The following is a 22059-nucleotide window of genomic DNA, read 5'->3' on the forward strand; positions in this document are numbered from 1 at the left end:
CACTACTTACCACACCTACTGACCAAAACAAAACAACTAAAGACCATACCTCCTGACCACAACTACTGACCAAAACCAAACATCTACTGATCACAACTACTGACCAACACCAAAACAACCACAGACCACAACTACTGACCACAACTACTGACGTCAACTACTGAGCACATCAACAGAGAGCAACAACAAAATTACATACCATGATTAATGACCACCACTGACCATAACAACTGACCAAAACTACTGACCACAACCACACACCATTTCACTGAACCACAAAACTACTGATCCAAAATCCAGACCACAAACACAACTACTGACCACAAGGACATAACTACTTACCACAACCACTGACCAAACAACACAACTAAATACAATAACTCCTGACCACAACTACTGACCACAACTAAACATCTACTGATCAAAACTACTAACCAAAACCACACTGGGGGAAGAAAGGTTACTCCCGTGTAGCTGGGGACGGTTCAAGAGGTAAAAGGAGGTAGTTCAGTTGACCTCAATTACTGACCACAACCACACAATAATTGACCACACAACAACTGACTACAACCACACAGCTACTAATCACGGGTCTCAATGGGCTCTCTGGCCAGGACTAATTGGGGCTGATTGTGGTTGGTGAGTAATCAAGGGCTGATTGCTCACCAGCTGGATGGGTCCCATAAAGCTGCCAGAAGTGCAGCAGAGGGGAGGAGGGACTGGGGGAAGAAAGGTTACTCTCGTATAGCTGGGGATGGTTCCAGAGGTAAAAGGAGGGAGTTGAGTTTTTGTTCCCCACAGGATACAGCAAGACCCGGAGTCCAGAAGATGGTATCCCGGAGAGGGTCTCATTCTTTTCTTTTGGTTTGTTATTCAAATAAACACCCTTGAAACCGAACTAATCCTACTCTGTCCGTGTCTGATCTGTGTAAACATTTTGACCAAACACACTGGTTTGCCACAGGACATAATAATGACCACACAACTACTGACCACAACTACAGTCCATAACACAAATCTTGACCACAACCAATGATCATAACTACTGAACCAAAAAGCTACTGATCACAACCATGTAACTACAGAGCACAACTACTGACCACAACCACATGACTACTTACCACAAGTACTGACCAAAACAACACAACTAAAGACAATAACTCCTGGCCATAACTGCTGACCAAAACCACACCACTACTGACGACACAATTACTGACCACAACTAAATAACTACTGGCCACATCCATGCAACTACTGACCCCACAACTACTGACCACTACTACTGAGAACAACAACACAATTACAGAACATAAATACTGATCACATCTACTGACCACAACCACAAAATGACTAACCACAACTACTGACATCAAATAATGACCACAACTAATGACACAAATTTATGACGACAACCACACAACTACAGACCACAATGACTGACTACAACCACACTACTACCTACCACAACCACGTAACTATTTACCACCACTACAGACCAAACAACACAGCTAAAGACCATAACTCCTGACCACAACTGCTGACCTAAACCAAACATCTACTAATCACAACTACTGAACAAAACCACTCAACTACTGACCACAACTACTGACCACAAAAACACAACTACAGACCATTACTACCAACCACAACTACTGACCACAACAACACAACTACAGACCACAACTACTGATGTAACCTACTGACCACAACAACACAGCTACTGACCACAACTACTGACCTCAATTACTGCCCACAACTGTATAACTACTGAGCTCACAACTACTGTCCACTACTTTCGAAAACAACAACACAACTAATTCACACAACTCCTGAAGACAACTATTGATCACAACTACTGACCATAACCACAACTACTGACCACAACTAATGACAAAAAACGAATGACTACAACCACACAACTACAGACCACAGTGACTGACCACAACAACACAACTACAGACCATAACTTCTGAACACTACTTACCACCACTACCGACTAAAACAACACAACTAAAGACCATAACTCCTGACCACAACTACTGACCAAAACCAAACATCTACTGATTACAACTACTGACCACAACAACACAACTGCAGAACATAACTGCTGAACACAACTCATGGCCACAGCCACACAACTACTGACCATACAACTTCTGATTACTACTACTGAGAACAACAACACAATTACAGAACATGACTACTGACCACATCTAATTCACACAACTCCTGAACATAACTACTGACCACAACCACAAAACGATGAACCACAACTACTGGCATCAAATACTGACCACAACTAATGACAACAACCAAACAACTACTGACCACAATGACTTACCACAACCACACAACTACTGACCACAACCACATAATTACTTACCACAACTACAGACAAAAACAACACAACTAAAGACAATAATTCCTGACCACAACCAAACATCTATGGATCAGAACTACTGACCAAAAATACACCACTACTGACGACACAACTACTGACCTCAATTACTGACAACACGCACACAATAATTGACCACACCTACTGACCACAACAACACAACTACAGACCGTAGCAGTCACACATCTTTGTCCTTCGTCTTGTCGTGTCCCATGAATATATATTTTTATATATTTTTCTTGGCATATATTTTTTACATTTTTCTAAACCTCAACTTCAAAATACTCTCCTGCAACCCGCCTCACCAATGTGGTGTGGATATGTTTTTTCTAAAGTATTTTTTTTAACCTTGGAACCGGAATCCCCCAACAGAAGCTAGCCAGCTCACTAGCTACTAGCTAGTAGTCAGCTAACCACTGCTAGCGGTCATCAGCTAAACTTTAGCTCGGAAAGCTCTCGCGACTCAAACCAGAGCATACCGGACCTATTTTCTCTCCATGTCCCCGGGTTCCTACCGCAAGCTCTGGACCTTTTCACCTGGATCAGCTGCTATCCAAGTGACTACTCCTGGCTAACGTCTGTCCCGAAGCAAGCACCAATTAGCCTGGAGCTCGCCCATGCTAGGCCCATTCTCCCGGTTAGCTGAAGACGCCCATCAGCCACTCCTGGGCTACAATACCCGGACCCCTTCTACTGCCGGTACGGGGCATGGAACCCCGCCAATCCTTCACAACTGGACTACGACGTAATCTGCTCGAGGGGGTACTCAACTGGCACCTACATTGCGACGTCCCCTGAATGACAATCTGTTAGCCGCGGCCCGCTAGCTGTCTAGAGCATATTGGACTGTTAGCTGAATAGATCCACCGGCCAATTCCTTGGGCCACAAAACCTATTTTGCCAATTGGACTTGGACCCTTCTGCTAATCGGAATCACAGCACGCAGAGACTAAAACAGACTTTCCTCTGTCAAGACGTCCCTCTAAGGACCTTCTGCTAGCTTGCTAGCCCCGGCCTGCTAGCTGTCTGAATCGCAGTGTCTCCAGCCAGCCCAACCACTCACTGGACCCCACCCGGCTATGCATGCATCTCCCTAATATCAATATGCCTTGTCCATTAATGTCCTGGTTAGTGATTATTGTCTTATTTAACTGTAGAGCCTCTAGCCCTGCTCAGTATGCCTTAACAAACCATTTAGTTCCACCTCCCACATATGCGGTGACATCACCTGGTTTAAACGTCTCTCGAGACAATATCTCTCCCATCATTACTCAATGCCTAGGTTTACCTCCAATGTACTCACATCCTACAATACCTTTGTCTGTACATTATGCCTTGAATCTATTCTATTGCGCCCAGAAACCTGCTCCTTTTATTCTCTGTTCTGAACATACTAGACAACCAGTTCTGATAGCCTTTATCCGTACACTTATCCTACTCCTCCTCTGTTCCTCTTGTGATGTAGAGGTTAATCCAGGCCCTGCAATGCCTAGCTCCACTCCTACTCCCCAGGTGCTCTCATTTGTTTACTTCTGCAACTGTAAAAGCCTTGGTTTCATGCATGTTCACATTACAAGCCTCCTCCCTAAGTTGTTTTTATTCACTGCTTTAGCACACTCTGCCAACCCGGATGTCCTAGCCGTGTCTGAATCCTGGCTTAGGAAGACAAGCAAAAACCCAGAAATTTCCATCCCTAACTATAACATTTTACGACAAGATAGAACTGCCAAAGGGGTGGAAGGAGCTTCTACTTTTAATAATCCACCTTTCCAGAAACAAGTCTCTCACCGTTGCCGCTTGCTATAGATCACCCTCTGCCCCAGCTGTGCCCTGGACACCATTTGTGAATTGATTGCCCTATCTATCTTCAGAGCTCGTGCTGCTAGGTGACCTAAACTGGGACATACTTAATAACTCCCCGGCCATCCTAAAATCTATGCTTGATGCCCTCAATCTCAGACAAATTATCAATGAACCCACTAGGTACAACCCCCACTAGGTACACCCTCATAGATATCATCCTAACCAACTCTCCCTCCAAATACACCTCTGCCTTTTTCAACCAAGATCTCAGCGATCACTGCCTCATTGCCTGCATCCGTAATGGGTCTGCGGTCAAACGACCACCCCTCATCACTGTCAAACGCTACCTAAAACACTTCTGCGAGCAGGCCTTTATAATCGACCTGGCCCCGGTATCCTGGAAGGATATTGACCTCATTCCATCATTAGAGGATGCCTGGTTATTCTTTAAAAGTGCCTTCCTCACAGTGGTGGGCCGTCAGGGCCAGCAAGGCCTTCTCTGCTGGCCTAAACATCATCAGAATATAATTTAAAAATATATATATATTCCCACAAATATGTATTCAATTATTCCCCAGAGTAAGAGTTATACTCTTCATTTCATAGCTTTCCTCTTGGTTGCACTGCTTCCAGCCCCAGGTTGAGATTTGGAGGGCTGGTCTTTATGTTAGATCTTTTATCCAATCATATTCAGCCATCATGAGTTGCCAGGGGTCTAAAATCTGCCCTCAGGCCTTCAGAATCAACAGTACGGGTGCTTGCAGCTTGAAGTGAATGGAAATGAAAATTTTGTGTCAACCAATCAGCTTTAGAGTTGGCTATTGTACACCTGCTGGCTGGCTCCAGTGTTACACAGGAGCCAGCTAGCAGGCGTAGTGCGTGCACGTCTTTTGATTGGATTACCAATATTGAGAGGCAGGTCCTATGGGCAGGTCTATGCAGAACCTCAGAACTAGGAAACTGAATTTGATTAAAAAAAACTAATTCGCGTACTACTAAGCTGTTTTTTCAACCCACAATGGCGGAAGGAGAAGATATCGATTTGGTCGAGGATATAATTTAACTCCATTCTCAAGACAAACTTTTCAAGAAAAGTTAGACATTGTAAGGAGAGGTCGCCCGACGCCGACGCTACAAAGCCTGTCACAGGTGGGAAAGGGGTTCGTTCGCCACTTTCAAAGTTCCAACTACGAGCGCTATCAATGGCTCACAGGCTCCGAGAAGCACTGCAAATTGTACTGCTGGGAATGCCTATTATTTGCAAGTGATGGATTTGGTGTTTGGAGCCACACTGGCTTTGCAAACTTGAGTTGTCTAACCAAGGCAGCAATGAGAAACCAAAGAATGGCTGGGCACTTACAAGCAATGGTGCTTTTGAAAACTTTTGGGGACGAAAGTGGATCTACAGCTCAATGAACAAGCGCGCAGGGCAACGGAGCTGCACAATGAAAAGGTGAAGAAAAATAGGGAAATATTTAAAAGACTCATTGATTGTGTCATGTTTTTGGGTGACGCCTGGTTATACTGCATTTCTGTCTAAATGTATAGCCATGGCATCATAATGATGGTAATAAGAGGTGGATTAATTCGAGTGGGACTGTGTAGGACCTCATTGAAGGCCCAGGCCTCAGGCCCACGGCACGCCACTGTTTCCTCACCATCTTAAATAAGCATGCCCCAATCTATTTGGACATTGGTTCTCTTCAGACTGACTGTCCTTGATCAGCACAAAAACATCCTGTGGCGTTCTGCATTGGCATCGAATAGCCCCCGTGATATGCAACCTTTCAGGGAAGTTAGGAACCAATACACACAGGCAGTTAGGGAAGCTAAGGCTAGCTTTTTAAGCAGAAATTTGCACCCTGTAGCACAAACTTAAAAAAGTTCTCGGACAATAATTGTCCATGGAGAATAAGAGCACCTCCTCCCAGCTGCCCACTGCACTGAGGCTAGAAAACACTGTCACCACCGATAAATCCACTATAATTGAGAATTTCAATAAGCATTTTTCTACGACTGGCTATGCTTTCCACCTGGCTACCCCTACCCCAATCAACAGCCCTCCACCATCCACAGCAACTCGCCCAATCCTCCCCCATTTCTCCTTCACCCAAATCCAGAGAGCTAATGTTCTGAAAGAACTGCAAAATCTTGACCCCTACAAATCAGCCGGGCAAGACAAGAAAAATACAGTAGCTAGCCATGATTGGCTGAGATAATGAGTGGGCCAAACATGCCGCGAGATGAGTTTGGATTGGTCTGCCATATAGCACGCTTCTGTATATTTGAGCTGATCAGTATGTCTAGGTAATCCTGTCTAAAGCTAAATCTCAGAGATCAATTTGTAAATTCTGATTTACCACCTCAAAATATCCTTAAACAATGTCTATTTGCGCCTCTACCGGATGGAAACGGCTACGCTCAATGCAATGGCACTTACAAATGTAGATCCTTCAAACAACCCCAAACAGGGAAACCGGCCCCAATCAAAGGTGTTATCACGTGCTCCACTAAGGCATTTATTTATCCTATAACTTGTCCTTGTAGTAAAATTATGTGAGTAAAACAAAGCTCAAATTAAAAGTATGATTCTCGGAGCATCGTAGCACCATTAGGTGCAAAAACGTTATATCGGCAACGAACATGACTCCTTCCCTAGGAGAGGGGGTGACCTCGACAATTTATTGTTAAAACGAGAGGCTGCCTGAATCTTTTATTTAAAGACCATTGCTCCCTTTGGTCTCAATGTAGACTTTGATGTAAAGCCATTCTTGTTATTATTGTGATTTTGCTATTCATGTAGCCAAATTATATCTATGATCGTATGCTATCCATTCATGCTTTTGTATGTTCTGTTGATATCTGAGAATGAACGAATGCTATCAGGCCACACCCGGCCATGATTACAGACACCTGTGTGTGTCCTTTGACACTGTATAAACTAGTGACCCGCAGTGTTTGTCATTATACCCTGATAAAGACAGCTTGTCTGTCGAAACGTTGGTTATTAGACGTTATTAAATTATTGCATCTAAGCTCCTAGAGTGTGTGGCTCTCCTTAGGCAACACCTCGCCTAAACAGGTGTGCGTTTCTTTCACCTCCAGATTAATCCTGTCTAACGCTGGTTTAAAAAAAAAAATATTGGGTAGTAAAAGAGCGTGAGTGTTACTCTCCACTTTCTGGAGGATCGAGTTTTGAAATCAGTGGAATTCGAGGGTCAAATCAAATTTTATTTGTCACATACACTGGTTAGCAGATGTTAATGCGAGTGTAGCGAAATGCTTGTGCTTCTAGTTCCGACAATGCAGTAATAACCAACAAGTAATCTAGCTAACAATTCCAAAACTACTACCTTATAGACACAAGTGTAAGGGGATAAGAATATGTACATAAAGATATATGAATGAGTGATGGTACAGAGCGGCATAGGCAAGATACAGTAGATGGTATTGAGTGCAGTATATACATATGAGATGAGTATGTAAACAAAGTGGCATAGTTAAAGTGGCTAGTGATACATGTATTACATAAAGATGCAGTAGATGATATAGAGTACAGTATATACATATACATATGAGATGAATAATGTAGGGTATGAAACATTATATTAGGTAGCATTGTTTAAAGTGGCTAGTGATATATTTTACATCATTTCCCATCAATTCCCATTATTAAAGTGGCTGGAGTTGAGTCAGTGTGTTGGCAGCAGCCACTCAATGTTAGTGGTGGCTGTTTAACAGTCTGATGTCCTTGAGATAGAAGCTGTTTTTCAGTCTCTCGGTCCCAGCTTTGATGCACCTGTACTGACCTCGCCTTCTGGATTATAGCGGGGTGAACAGGCAGTGGCTCGGGTGGCTGTTGTCCTTGATGATCTTTATGGCCTTCCTGTGACATCGGGTGGTGTAGGTGTCCTGGAGGGCAGGTAGTTTGCCCCCGGTGATGCGTTGTGCAGACCTCACTACCCTCTGGAGAGCCTTATGGCTGTGGGCGGAGCAGTTGCCGTAACAGGCGGTGATACAGCCCGACAGGATGCTCTCGATTGTGCATCTGTAGAAGTTTGTGAGTGCTTTTGGTGACAAGCCGAATTTCTTCAGCCTCCTGAGGTTGAAGAGGCGCTGCTGCGCCTTCTTCACGATGCTGTCTGTGTGGGTGGACCAATTCAGTTTGTCTGTGATGTGTACGCCGAGGAACTTAAAACTTACTACCCTCTCCACTACTGTTCCATCGATGTGGATAGGGGGGTGTTCCCTCTGCTGTTTCCTGAAGTCCACAATCATCTCCTTAGTTTTGTTGACGTTGAGTGTGAGGTTATTTTCCTGACACCACACTCCGAGGGCCCTCACCTCCTCCCTGTAGGCCGTCTCGTCGTTGTTGGTAATCAAGCCTACCACAGTTGTGTCGTCCGCAAACTTGATGATTGAGTTGGAGGCGTGCGTGGCCACGCAGTTGTGGGTGAACAGGGAGTACAGGAGAGGGCTCAGAACGCACCCTTGTGGGGCCCCAGTGTTGAGGATCAGCGGGGTGGAAATGTTGTTGCCTACCCTCACCACCTGGGGGCGGCCCGTCAGGAAGTCCAGTACCCAGTTGCACAGGGCGGGGTCGAGACCCAGGGTCTCCAGCTTGATGACGAGCTTGGAGGGCACTATGGTGTTAAATGCCGAGCTGTAGTCGATGAACAGCATTCTCACATAGGTATTTCTCTTGTCCAGATGGGTTAGGGCAATGTGCAGTGTGGTTGAGATTGCATCGTCTGTGGACCTATTTGGGCGGTAAGCAAATTGGAGTGGGTCTAGGGTGTCAGGTAGGGTGGAGGTGATATGGGCCTTGACTAGTCTCTCATAGCACTTCATGATGACGGAAGTGAGTGCTACGGGGCGGTAGTCGTTTAGCTCAGTTACCTTAGCTTTCTTGGGAACAGGAACAATGGTGGCCCTCTTGAAGCATGTGGGACCCACAGACTGGGATAGGGATTGATTGAATATGTCCGTAAACACACCAGCCAGCTGGTCTGCGCATGCTCTGAGGGCGCTGCTGGGGATGCCGTCTGGGCCTGCAGCCTTGCGAGGGTTGACACGTTTAAATGTTTTCCTCACGTCGGCTGCAGTGAAGGAGAGTCCGCGTGTTTTAGTTGCGGTCCGTGTCAGTGGCACTGTATTGTCCTCAAAGCAGGCAAAAAAGTTATTTAGTCTGCCTGGGAGCAAGACATCCTGGTCCGTGACAGGGCTGGTTTTCTTTTTGTAATCCGTGATTGACTGTAGACCCTGCCACATACCTCTTGTGTCTGAGCCGTTGAATTGAGATTCTACTTTGTCTCTATACTGACGCTTAGCTTGTTTGATTGCCTTGCGGAGGGAATAGTTACACTGTTTGTATTCGGTCATGTTTTCGGTCACCTTGCCCTGATTAAAAGCAGTGGTTCGGGCTTTCAGTTTCACGCGAATGCTGCCATCAATCCACAGTTTCTGGTTTGGGAATGTTTTAATCGTTGCTATGGGAACGACATCTTCAACGCACGTTCTAATGAACTCGCTCACCGAATCAGCGTATTCGTCAATGTTGTTGTCTGACGCAATACGAAACATATCCCAGTCCACGTGATGGAAGCAGTCTTGGAGTGTGGAATCAGATTGGTCGGACCAGCGTTGAACAGACCTCAGCGCGGGAGCTTCTTGTTTTAGTTTCTGTCTGTAGGCAGGGATCACCAAAATGGAGTCGTGGTCAGCTTTTCCAAAAGGAGGGTGGGGCAGGGCCTTATATGCGTCGCGGAAGTTAGAATAGCAGTGATCCAATGTTTTTCCAGCCCTGGTTGCGCAATCGATATGCTGATAAAATTTAGGGAGTCTTGTTTTCAGATTAGCCTGATTAGCCTAAAATCCCCAGCTACAATGAATGCAGCCTCCGGATGAATGGATTCCAGTTTGCAAAGAGTCAAATAAAGTTCGTTCAGAGCCATCGATGTGTCTGCTTGGGGGGGAATATATACGGCTGTGATTATAATCGAAGAGAATTCCCTTGGTAGATAATGCGGTCGACATTTGATTGTGAGGAATTCTAAATCAGGTGAACAGGACTTGAATACCTGTATGTTGTTATGATCACACCACGTCACTTTAACCATGAAGCATACGCCCCCGCCCCTCTTCTTACCAGAAAGATGTTTGTTTCTGTCTGCGCGATGCGTGGAGAAACAAGTTGGCTGCACCGACTCCGATAGCGTCTCTCCAGTGAGCCATGTTTCCGTGAAGCAAAGAACGTTACAGTCTCTGATGTCCCTCTGGAATGCTACCCTTGCTCGGATTTCATCAACCTTGTTGTCAAGAGACTGGACATTGGCGAGAAGAATGCTAGGGAGTGGTGCACAATGTGCCCGTCTCCGGAGTCTGACCAGAAGACCGCAGGATCCGCTTCGCGAAAGTCATATTCTTGGTCGCACTGATGGTGAGTTGACGCTGCTCTTATGTTCAGTAGTTCTTCTCGACTGTATGTAATGAAACCTAAGATGACCTGGGGTACCAATGTAAGAAATAACACGTAAAAAAACAAAAAACTGCATAGTTTCCTAGGAAATCTCTGTCGGCGCCGGAAGTAGCGCCGGGTGATCGCTAAGGTGATGCTAAGGTAATGCAGAAAACACCTGTCTCCAGATTATATCTTCAAACTAAGGGCAAACATGGCATCCGACCCGAGTGGCGCTGTGCCACTAGAGATCCTGGCTCGAATCCAGGCTGTCACGGCCGGGAGACCCATGGGGCAGCACACAATTGGCCCAGCGTCATCCGGGTGTTTTGTGTCAAGAAGCAGTGAGGATTGGTTGTGTTTTGGAGGATGCACGGCTCTCGATCTTCGCCTCTCCCAAGTCTGTACGGGAGTTGCAGCGATGAGACAAGACTGTAACTACCAATTGTAAACAACAAAATTGGGGAGAAAAAGCGGTAAAAAAAGATATATAGATAGATAGTCTAGCTATTTACATTTTCAGATATTACACATTTCTAATTTTAACAGAAAGTTCAAGTTAAAGTGTACTGTTAGCTAACTAGCTAACGTTAGCTGGCTGGCTCACTAGCTAACGTTACATGTACGATCTTATTACTCGTATCTCAGAGCCATTTGCTTGGCTAGCTATAGCCTAATGTTAGCCAGCTAACTTTGAATCTGGTTGGTTAGCTACCTGCAGATTCATGCAGGGTAGTAACGGATTCTAATGAATTGTTTACCTAGCTAGCTAGCTAGCGTTAACTGTATGATCTTATTATTCGTATCTCAAGAACATTTGCTTGGCTAGCTATAGCCATAGAACCTGGTTGGTTAGTTACCTGCAGATTCATGCAGGGTAGTAAACATCATGAGTTGGAATTATGGTTCATTGTCTACCTAGCTATATAATGTTAGCTGGCAGGCTCGCTAGCTAACGTTATGTGTATGATCTTATTATTCATATCTCTGAGCCATTTGTTAGGTAGCTAACATTGAACCTATTTGGTTAGCTACCTGCAGATTCATGCAGGGTAGTAATGTCATGAGTTGGGATTATGGTTCATTGTTTACCTAGCAAGCCAGCTAGCTAGCTAACGTAAATTCAGTCTGGCCATCTACTCCGATTTCAGAGCACTCTCATCTGAGTGTGACAGAGCACAAAATAACTGATGCATTTACGAATGCACAACACCCGTTGAATATGGCCGGTGTCAGTTAACGTCAGCAAAAAAGCATGATTAAATTGTTGCCAGCAGCACAGTTACGGTCACCAACACTCTGGACTCAGCCTAACCAGCTCTGCTAGGGTGAGTAAAATGGTCAGAGTGGTGTGTTCTCTTGTTTGTCCGGAAATAGCCATCCAATGTTAACCATTGAGCTTGGGTGCTTGACTGCCGTTGTGAGGGCAGAACGTTTGTATGCGTCCAATGTGCACTCTGAATGCTCTGAGAGCAAAACCTATTTGGTTATGAACGAACTATCTGACAGCACAGTTGCAGTCACCAACGCTCTGAATAACATAACAGCCTAACCAGCTCTACTTGGGTGAGTAATGTTCAGTGAGCTGTTCTCTCATTTGTGTCTGGAAGTAGCTAGCAAGTTAGCTTGGGTGCTTGACTGCTGTTGTTAATACAGAACGCTTGGATCAACCCTTAAAGAGATTCTTCTTCTTCTTCAGTGGGGTTCATCGGCGGTTGGCATCCAACGTTATAGTGCATTACCGCCACCTACTGTACTGGAGTGTGGGCCAGAGACAGGGTGAAAATAAATCCTACCTGCCAAGATCACAAAATATTTGGTACTATATCTAATGACTATCTACTCAATATACTCTTATATATATATATATATAAACGTATTTCCTGTATCACCTTCTCCCTCATACTAAATCTCAGCCTCCCTCTTTCCCTCTGACGCTGCTCACACTGTAGTAATACATGCTCCACGGTCTCTGTTTCCTGGCAATAATCACACTTTTTATTTATGGACTTATTCAACTGGCTGTGTCCCACCCTTAATCTCTCTTCTGTCCCTTCCTGCCGTCTTCCCCGACTTTCCTCTGTACTTGAAATAAATGCCTGCCCATAGTATCTCTATTCCCGCTTAAAGAGATGGGTGTGGCTTAAGCTTAAGAGGGTGTGAATGATGCTGAATGGGGTTTAGACAAAGAAGGACTCTGCTGTAGTAGTGCCATTTTCTCAAAAGTAAGTTTACAAGTTTATCTTTCAAAGCAGAATTACTTTCCCATTGTTCCTCAACTGTAGTGTATGAAACACCATTTTGTAGCTCTGAGTCTCTCTCTACCTTTAACCAATGTAAAAAAAACACAGTTTCAAATTTTGCTACTTAAGACCGATTTGAGCCGGTCAGTCACATTTGAGAAAAACGCTACCGAAGTTCTATGAACACATTGCCTATAGTACTCACATTGTTATTATCCCTTCCGCGATGGCCACAAGGCTCTCCCCCGCCCTACCTTTGTCAAATCTCAATTCCATTCTGTTCCTCTCTTCCAATAGGCAGAAACTCAAATAGGAAGTACCCGTGCTAAGGTCTATTCAATGCTGGTCTGACCAATCAGAATCCATGCTTCAAGATTGTTTTGATCACGAGGACTGGGATATGTTCCGGGTCCCCTCTGAGAATCACATTGACACAGACACGGTGACTGAGTTCATCAGGAAGTGTACTTGTTTACGTGTTGCTGTGCGTTTTGTTGCTAACCTTACTTTGCTACCTGACAACTTTACGATTTTTACTTTTTAATTACAGTTTATATTTTTGGTTTTTCCCTCAAATGTTTTTTCATTAAACTTTTTCACTCCGGACGCTTTATCTGTACATGGTTCGTCAGGACCTCCAACAGCCGAAGCTAAGTAGTAACATTAACATGATGTCTTCTAATTGCAGTCGCTGTACTCATAATATACAGGAAAACGATTGCCTTACGGCGAGGATAGCTGTGCTACAAGCCCAGCTTCAGACGCAATCGTTAGGCAAGGGTAATTTCAGTGTTGGAAAGGATGAAACAGTGTCTGTGCCACCAGTAAGTACAGATAGTAACGTTAGTATAAATCCCCTCGCACGGTCCCCGCAGCCGGACAACTTTCTCACGGTTTCTGGAGGGAAATGCTGTAGGAATGCTCAACCGGTGTCGTTCATTCAGCAGACAGAAACTTTCAACCGGTTTTCCCCATTAAGCAATGAGTTGGAGTCAGAGGCCGAGCCTTCTCTTGTCTCTACTCCTCCCGTTACGGGGTCTGAGACGCCGAAGCTTCCCACCATTAGCTCTGACAAATTGAAAACTCTAGTCATTGGCGACTCCATTACCCTCAGTATTAGACTTCAAACGAATCATCCAGCGATCATACACTGTTTATCAGGGGGCAGGGCTACCGACATTAAGGCTAATCTGAAGATGGTGCTGGCTAAAGCTAAAACTGGCGAGTGTAGAGAGTATAGAGATATTGTTATCCACGTCGGCACCAACGATGGTAGGATGAAACAGTCAGAGATCACCAAGCACAACATAGCTTCAGCGTGTAAATCAGCTAGAAAGATGTGTCGGCATCGAGTAATTGTCTCTGGCCCCCTCCCAGTTAGGGGGAATGATGAGCTCTACAGCAGAGTCTCACAACTCAATCTCTGGTTGAAAACTGTTTTCTGCCCCTCCCAAAAGATAGAATTTGTAGATAATTGGCCCTCTTTCTGGGACTCACCCACAAACAGGACCAAGCCTGACCTGCTGAGGAGTGACGGAATCCATCCTAGCTGGAGGGGTGCTCTCATCTTATCTACTACTATCTACTTATCTACAATATAGACAGGGCTCTAACTCCTCTAGCTCCACAATGAAATAGGGTGCAGGCCAGGCAGCAAGCTGTTAGCCAGCCTGCCAGCATAGTGGAGTCTGCCACTAACACAGTCAGTGTAGTCAGCTCAGCTATCCCCATTGGGACGGTGTCTGTGCCTCGACCTAGGTTGGGCAAAACTAAAGATGGCGGTGTTCGCCTTAGCAATCTCACTAGGATAAAGACCTCCTCCATTCCTGTCATTATTGAAAGAGATCATGATACCTCACATCTCAAGATGGGGCTACTCAATGTTAGATCCCTTACTTCAAAGGCAATTATAGTCAATTAACTAATCACTGATAATAATCTTGATGCTGATTGGCCTGACTGAAACATGGCTTAAGCCTGATGAATTTACTGTGTTAAATGAGGCCTCACCTCCTGGCTACACGAGTGACCATATCCCCCGTGCATCCCGCAAAGGCGGAGGTGTTGCTAACATTTACGATAGCAAATGTCAACTTACCCCCAAAAATATGACGTTTTCGTCTTTTGAGCTTCTAGTCATGAAATCTATGCAGCCTACTCAATCACTTTTTATAGCTACTGTTTACAGGCCTCCTGGGCCATATACAGCATTCCTCATTGAGTTCCCTGAATTCCTATTGGACCTTGTAGTCATAGCAGATAATATTCTAATCTTTGGTGACTTTAATATTCACATGGAAACGTCCACAGACCCACTCCAAAAGGCTTTCGGAGCCATCATCGGTTTGTCCAACATGTCTCTGGACCTACTCACTGTCACAGTCATACTCTGGACCTAGTTTTGTCCCATGGAATAAATGTTGTGGATCTTAATCTCAAAAGGCTTTCGGAGCCATCATCGGTTTGTCCAACATGTCTCTGGACCTACTCACTGTCACAGTCATACTCTGGACCTAGTTTTGTCCCATGGAATAAATGTTGTGGATCTTAATGTTTTTCCTCCTAATCCTGGACTATCGGACCACCATTTTATTACGTTTACAATTGCAACAAATAATCTGCTCAGACCCCAACCAAGGAACATCAAAAGTTGTGCTATAAATTCACAGACAACACAACGATTCATTGATGTCCTTCCAGACTCCCTCTGTCTACCCAAGGAGGTCAAATCTAACTGAGGAACTCAATTTAACCTTGCGCAATACCCTAGATGCAGTTGCACCCCTAAAACCTAAAAACATTTCTCATAAGAAACTAGCTCCCTGGTATACAGAAAATACCCGAGCTCTGAAGCAAGCTTACAGAAAAGGCGCCACACCAAACTGGAAGTCTTCCGACTAGCTTGGAAAGACAGTACCGTGCAGTATCAAAGAGCCCTTACAGCTGTGCGATCATCCTATTTTTCCAACTTAATTGAGGAAAATAAGAACAATCCGAAATGTATTTCTGATACTGTCGCAAAGCTAACTAAAAAGCAGCATTCCCCAAGAGAGGATGGCTTTCACTTCAGCAGTAATAAATTAAATTCACTTCTTTGAGGAAAAGATCATGATTATTAGAAAGCATTCCTTCAAAGCTCAGTTGTCTTGAGTCTGCACAACTCTGCCAGGACCTGGGATCAAGAGAGACACTCAAGTGTTTTAGTACTATATCTCTTGACACAATGATGAAAATAATCATGGCCTCTAAACCTTCAAGCTGCATATTGGACCCTATTCCAACTAAACTACTGAAAGAGCTGCTTCCTGTGCTTGGCCCTCCTATGTGGAACATAATAAACGGCTCTCTATCCACCGGATGTGTACCAAACTCACTAAAAGTGGCAGTAATAAAGCCTCTCTTGAAAAAGCCAAACCTTGACCCAGAAAATATAAAAAACTATCAGCCTATATCGAATCAAAAACTTTAGAGAAGGCAGTTGCGCAGCAACTCACTGCCTTCCTGAAGACAAACAATGTATACGAAATGCTTCAGTCTGGCTTTTAGACCCCATCATAGCACTGAGACTGCACTTGTGAAGGTGGTAAATTACCTTTTAATGGCATCAGACCGAGGCTCTGCATCTGTCCTTGTGCTCCTAGACCTTAGTGCTGCTTTTGATACCATCGGATCACCACATTCTTTTGGAGAGATTGGAAACCCAAATTGGTCTACACGGACAAGTTCTGGCCTGGTTTAGATCTTATCTGTCGGAAAGATATCAGTTTGTCTCTGTGAATGGTTTGTCCTCTGACAAATCAACTGTAAATTTCGGTGTTCCTCAAGGTTCCGTTTTAGGACCACTATTGTTTTCACTATATATTTTACCTCTTGGGGGATGTCATTCGAAAACATAATGTTAACTTTCACTGCTATGCGGATGACACACAGCTGTACATTTCAATGAAACATGGTGAAGCCCCAAACCTGCCCTCGCTAGAAGCCTGTGTTTCAGACATAAGGAAGTGGATGGCTGCAAACTTTCTACTTTTAAACTCGGACAAAACAGAGGTGCTTGTTCTAGGTCCCAAGAAACAAAGAGATCTTCTGTTGAATCTGACAATTAATCTTAATGGTTGTACAGTCGTCTCAAATAAAACGGTGAATAAATAAAACTGTGAAGGACCTCGGCGTTACTGTTTCAAGGACAGCTTTTTTCAGTCTACGTAACATTGCAAAAATTAGAAACTTTCTGTCAAAAAATGATGCAGAAAAATGTATCCATGCTTTTGTTACTTCTAGGTTAGACTACTGCAATGCTCTACTTTCCGGCTACCAGGATAAAGCACTAAATAAACTTCAGTTAGTGCTAAATACGGCTGCTAGAATCCTGACTAGAACCACATTTTTTTATCATATTACTCCAGTGCTAGCCTCCCTACACTGGCTTCCTGTCAAGGCAAGGGCTGATTTCAAGGTTTTACTGCTAACCTACAAGGCATTACATGGGCTTGCTCCTACCTATGTCTCTGATTTGGTCCTGCCGTACATACCTACACGTACGCTATGGTCACAATACGCAGGCATCCTAATTGTCCCTAGAATTTCTAAGCAAACAGCTGGAGGCAGGTCTTGCTCCTATAGAGCTCCATTTTTATTTAATGGTCTGCCTACCCATGTGAGAGACGCAAACGCGGTCTCAACCTTTAAATCTTTACTGAAGACTCATCTCTTCAGTGGGTCATATTATTGAGTGTAGTCTGGCCCAGGAGTGTGAAGGTGAACGGAAAGGCTCTGGAGCAACGAACCGCCCTTGCTGTCTCTGCCTGGCTGGTTCCCCTCTTTCCACGGGGATTCTCCGCCTCTAACCCTATTACAGGGGCTGAGTCACTGGCTTACTGGTGCTCTTTCATGCCGTCCCTAGGAGGGGTGCGTCACTTGAGTGGGTTGAGTCACTGATGTGATCTTCCTGTCTGGGTTGGCGCCCCCCCTTGGGTTGTGCCGTGGCGGAGATCTTTGTGGGCTATACTGAGCCTCGTCTCAGGATGGTAAGTTGGTGGTAAGTTGGTGGTTGGTGGCTTTCTAGGGAGTTTTTCCTAGCCACCGTGCTTCTACACCCGCATTGCTTGCTGTTTGGGGTTTTAGGCTGAGTTTCTGTACAGCACTTTGAGATATCAGCTGATGTACGAAGGGCTATATGAATACATTTTATTTTATTTTATTTGAGATGTTGTTCCCAAAGTGACTATTAAAACATACCCAAACCAAAAACCGTGGATAGATGGCAGCATTCGCGCAAAACTGAATGAACGAACCACCGCATTTAACAACGGCAAGGTGACTGGGAATATGGTGGACTACAAGCAGTGTAATTATTCACACCGTAAGGCAATCAAACAGGAAAGACATCAGAATATAGACAAAGTGGTGTTGCAATTTAACGGCTCAGACACGAGCCATATGTGGCAGGGTTTACAGACAATCACGGATTACAAAGGGAAACCAGCCACGTCGCGGACGTCAACGTCCTGCTTCCATACAAGCTAAACATCTTCTTCGCTCGCTCCCGATGTGGTCCGCTCCCAGGGACTGTGGGCTCTTGTTCTCCGTGACCGACATGAGTAAGACATTTAAGTGTGTTAACTCTTTCAAGGCAGATTGTGAAGGTACACAACAACACCTCCACTACGCTGATCCTCAACACAGGAGCCCCACAAGGGTTTGTGCTCAGCCCCCTCCTGTACTCCCTGTTCACCCATGACTGTGTGGCCATGCAAGTTTACAGATGACACAACAGTAGCAGGCCTGATTATCAACAATGACAAGACAACACCAACAAAATGAAGGAGCTGATCGTGGACGTCAGGAGACAACAGAGAGAGCACAACCCTATTCACAACGACGGGACCGCAGTGGAGAAGGTAAAAAGCTTAAAATTCCTCGGCTTACACATCACTGACAATCTGAAATGGTCCACCTGCATAGACAGTATGGTGAAGAATGTGCAACAGCGCCTCTTCAACCTCAGGAGGCTAAAGAAATTAGGCTTGGCCCCTAAAACCCTCACAAACTTTTACAGATTGAGAGCATCCTGTCGGGCTGTATCACCGCCTGGTACAGCAACTGCACTGTCCGCAACTGCAGGGTCTGCACAACGCATCACTGGGGACACACTGCCTGCCCTCTAGGAAACCTACATCACCCGATGTCACAGGAAGGCCAAAAAGATCCTCAAGGACATCAACTACCCAAGCCATGGCCTGTTCACCCCACTATCATCCAGAAAGCGAGGTCAGTACTGATGCATCAAAGCTGGGACCGAGAGACTCAAGGCCATCAGACCTGGTTAAGTAACACTTCACCTTGCCACTTTAATCATATTTAAATCATTTTTCCATACTGCTTTACTCATCTCATATGTATATACTGTATTCTATTCTACTGTATTTTAGTCAATGCCACTCAGACATTGCTCGTCCTAATATTTATGTATTTCTTAATTCCATTCTTTTACTTTTAGATTTGTGTGTATTGTTGTGAATTGTTAGATACTACTGCACAGGAGTTTTGAACACAAGCATTTCGCTACACCCGCAATTACATCTGTTAAATATGTGTATGTGACCAATAAAATTTGATTTGATGTAGAGTTACAAGCTATTTCGATCTAAGGTGTCCACAGATCGATTTATAAGCGAAATTGTCTCTCGTAACCGATACCAGAAACACGCAGGTCCCCTAAACAGGGGACCTTACATCTAAGGTATTTGTCTCCAGCTATTATAAGCCATGCATTTGTGTATATTTGTATTTTTCTAAGCTCAGCTACCCAGCTTACTAGCTCAGTGTAGTTTTTTAAATATATTATTTTATTGCTGTCAGTTTATGCAAAATGTTCAATTCAGTGCACTAAATGCCAGGGGTTTACAAGACATAACTAAATTAAACATGTATTTATTTTGTAAACACACGAATGTAGATATAATTTTTCTTTTTTGATCTTGCTGATAAGCTGCAGAACAAGTATGACTCATCATGGTGCCTTTCAGCTCTGCCTTGAGAATGACGTAGGCTACTAGGAAGGGTTAAGTGTCGTTATAACACCATTGAAATAATGGCATAATTATTTAGGGAAACAGATGTAATTGAGAACACCGCTGGCCTCTGAATCTTCTCTTCATATGCATTTGCCTCTTCTAAATTAGTTGGAGCGCATAGAAAAGGCTTTTAACATGTAATCCATATTTATCTGTGTTAGAACACAAAAATACTGTATATAATGACGAAATGGTCTCCGCCCTAACAATGGGAGTCGTTGTCTGGCGGTCTGCTTTTATTGTGGGAAGATTGAGGGGAATAAGCCCTCTCATTTCGCCTCTTCCTCTCTGCCAACACCAACCTCAGACAGTCAGAATAACTGAGCTATAATAAGAATGTCAGAAACGAAGTACCCAGATGGTGACATGCAGCAACCGAAGGATAAAGTTGTAATGATAGAAGAGAATCATGGAGAGGCCAGAGACTTGTAAATTGGGATTAGGAAGAGAAGTTGGGTTTTGGAGAAACACCATCAGTGCCTGCTCTGCAACCAATACAGTGGATGAAGAGCATGAGCGTGGTGAGTGGATAGATGTGGTTATGGACAGCGGGGAAGAAGGAGAAGAGCTGAGTACAGTCGGAAGATGTGTGTTGAGGAAGAATGGCGGCAAGTACAAATCGTATTCTGCTTTCTCTGATGGCACAGATATTTAACCTAACGAGAGTGAGGTTGAATTACCTGTGGTGGCAGATGTGGTGAAGACCTCTGAGTCCGAGCCTCACCCCAAGAAGAAGGATGATTTGGGCCCAGTGGGAGTGCCATTTTTGTAGAAAGTGGATCCCTGTGATCCATATGTAGTTGTAAGCTGGTTAGAAAATAAGTTTGGCACTGTTAAATCGGTAGCTTGAAGTGTGTTTCTTCTGTTCAGAGGGAGTGGGTGCTTCGCGTCACTCGACAAGGGACAAGACCTGTGACTTGCTTTGCTCTCTGGAGCAGGGTGCCTTTGAAAATAATAGGTTGGCGTTAAGTGTTGATGTGGAGCAACTGAAATGGAAAATTCCTTGTGTCTGTGATGCCCGACATTTGGTGTGACGCAGACCCTGTGGAGAGCGTGGTGAAGCTAAGTTTTGAAGCATAATCTTTACCTGATAAAGTCATGTTAGGATATGTCAGTTGTCCACTGAGAGCTTTTGTGCCGAACCCACTAAGGCAGCGGTCACCAAACTTTTCTGAGTCAAAATGCAAGCCGAGATCCACAAATATTTTGGAACATAACTTAAAAACGTAAGCCTATGCAACATTAACCAATTCATAAATCCTCTTAAGGATTGGACCCTTTTTTTCAATTTTTTTTTCAATTTTTACCTAAAAACTGACATATCCTAAGTGGGTGCTTCGCGTCAGGATATGTCAGTTGTCCACTGAGAGCTTTTGTGCCGAACCCACTAAGGCAGCGGTCACCAAACTTTTCTGAGTCAAAATGCAAGCCGAGATCCACAAATATTTTGGAACATGACTTAAAAACGTAAGCCTATGCAACATTAACCAATTCATAAATTCTCTTAAGGATTGGACCCTTTTTTTCAATTTTTACCTAAAATCACATACCCAAATCTGACTGCTTGTAGCTCAGGATATGCATATGCTTGATACCATTCGAAAGGAACACTTTGAAGTTTGTGAAAATTTGAAATTAATGTAGGAGAATATAACACATTAGATCTGGTAAAAGATAATACGAACAAAAAACATGAGTTTTCAAAAAAACATGCAAGAGAAAGGCCATAATATTATATTGCAGTTTATGAACAATTTAGATTTTGGCCACTACATGGCAGCAGTGTGTGCGCAAAGTTTCAGATTGAGCCAGTGAAGCATTACAATACTGGACAATATTTTGTATCAAGTCTGCCCAAATGTGCCTAATTGGTCAATTGATACATTTTCAAGTACATAACTATAGAGATCATACAAAAATTATATGGTAATACAAAATGTAAGTTTACACATTCCTAGGAATGTCATACATGATGGATCAGGATTAGCTTATACACTCAATTTCACACATCTAGATGGCCGGGAGGGGTGGGTGTGAAGACAGAGACAGCTGGGATTCAAACTGTAGAATCCAGTTCCAACA

This window comes from Oncorhynchus mykiss, chromosome 16 (assembly GCF_013265735.2).
Source record: "Oncorhynchus mykiss isolate Arlee chromosome 16, USDA_OmykA_1.1, whole genome shotgun sequence".
Taxonomy (NCBI): Eukaryota; Metazoa; Chordata; class Actinopteri; order Salmoniformes; family Salmonidae; genus Oncorhynchus; species Oncorhynchus mykiss.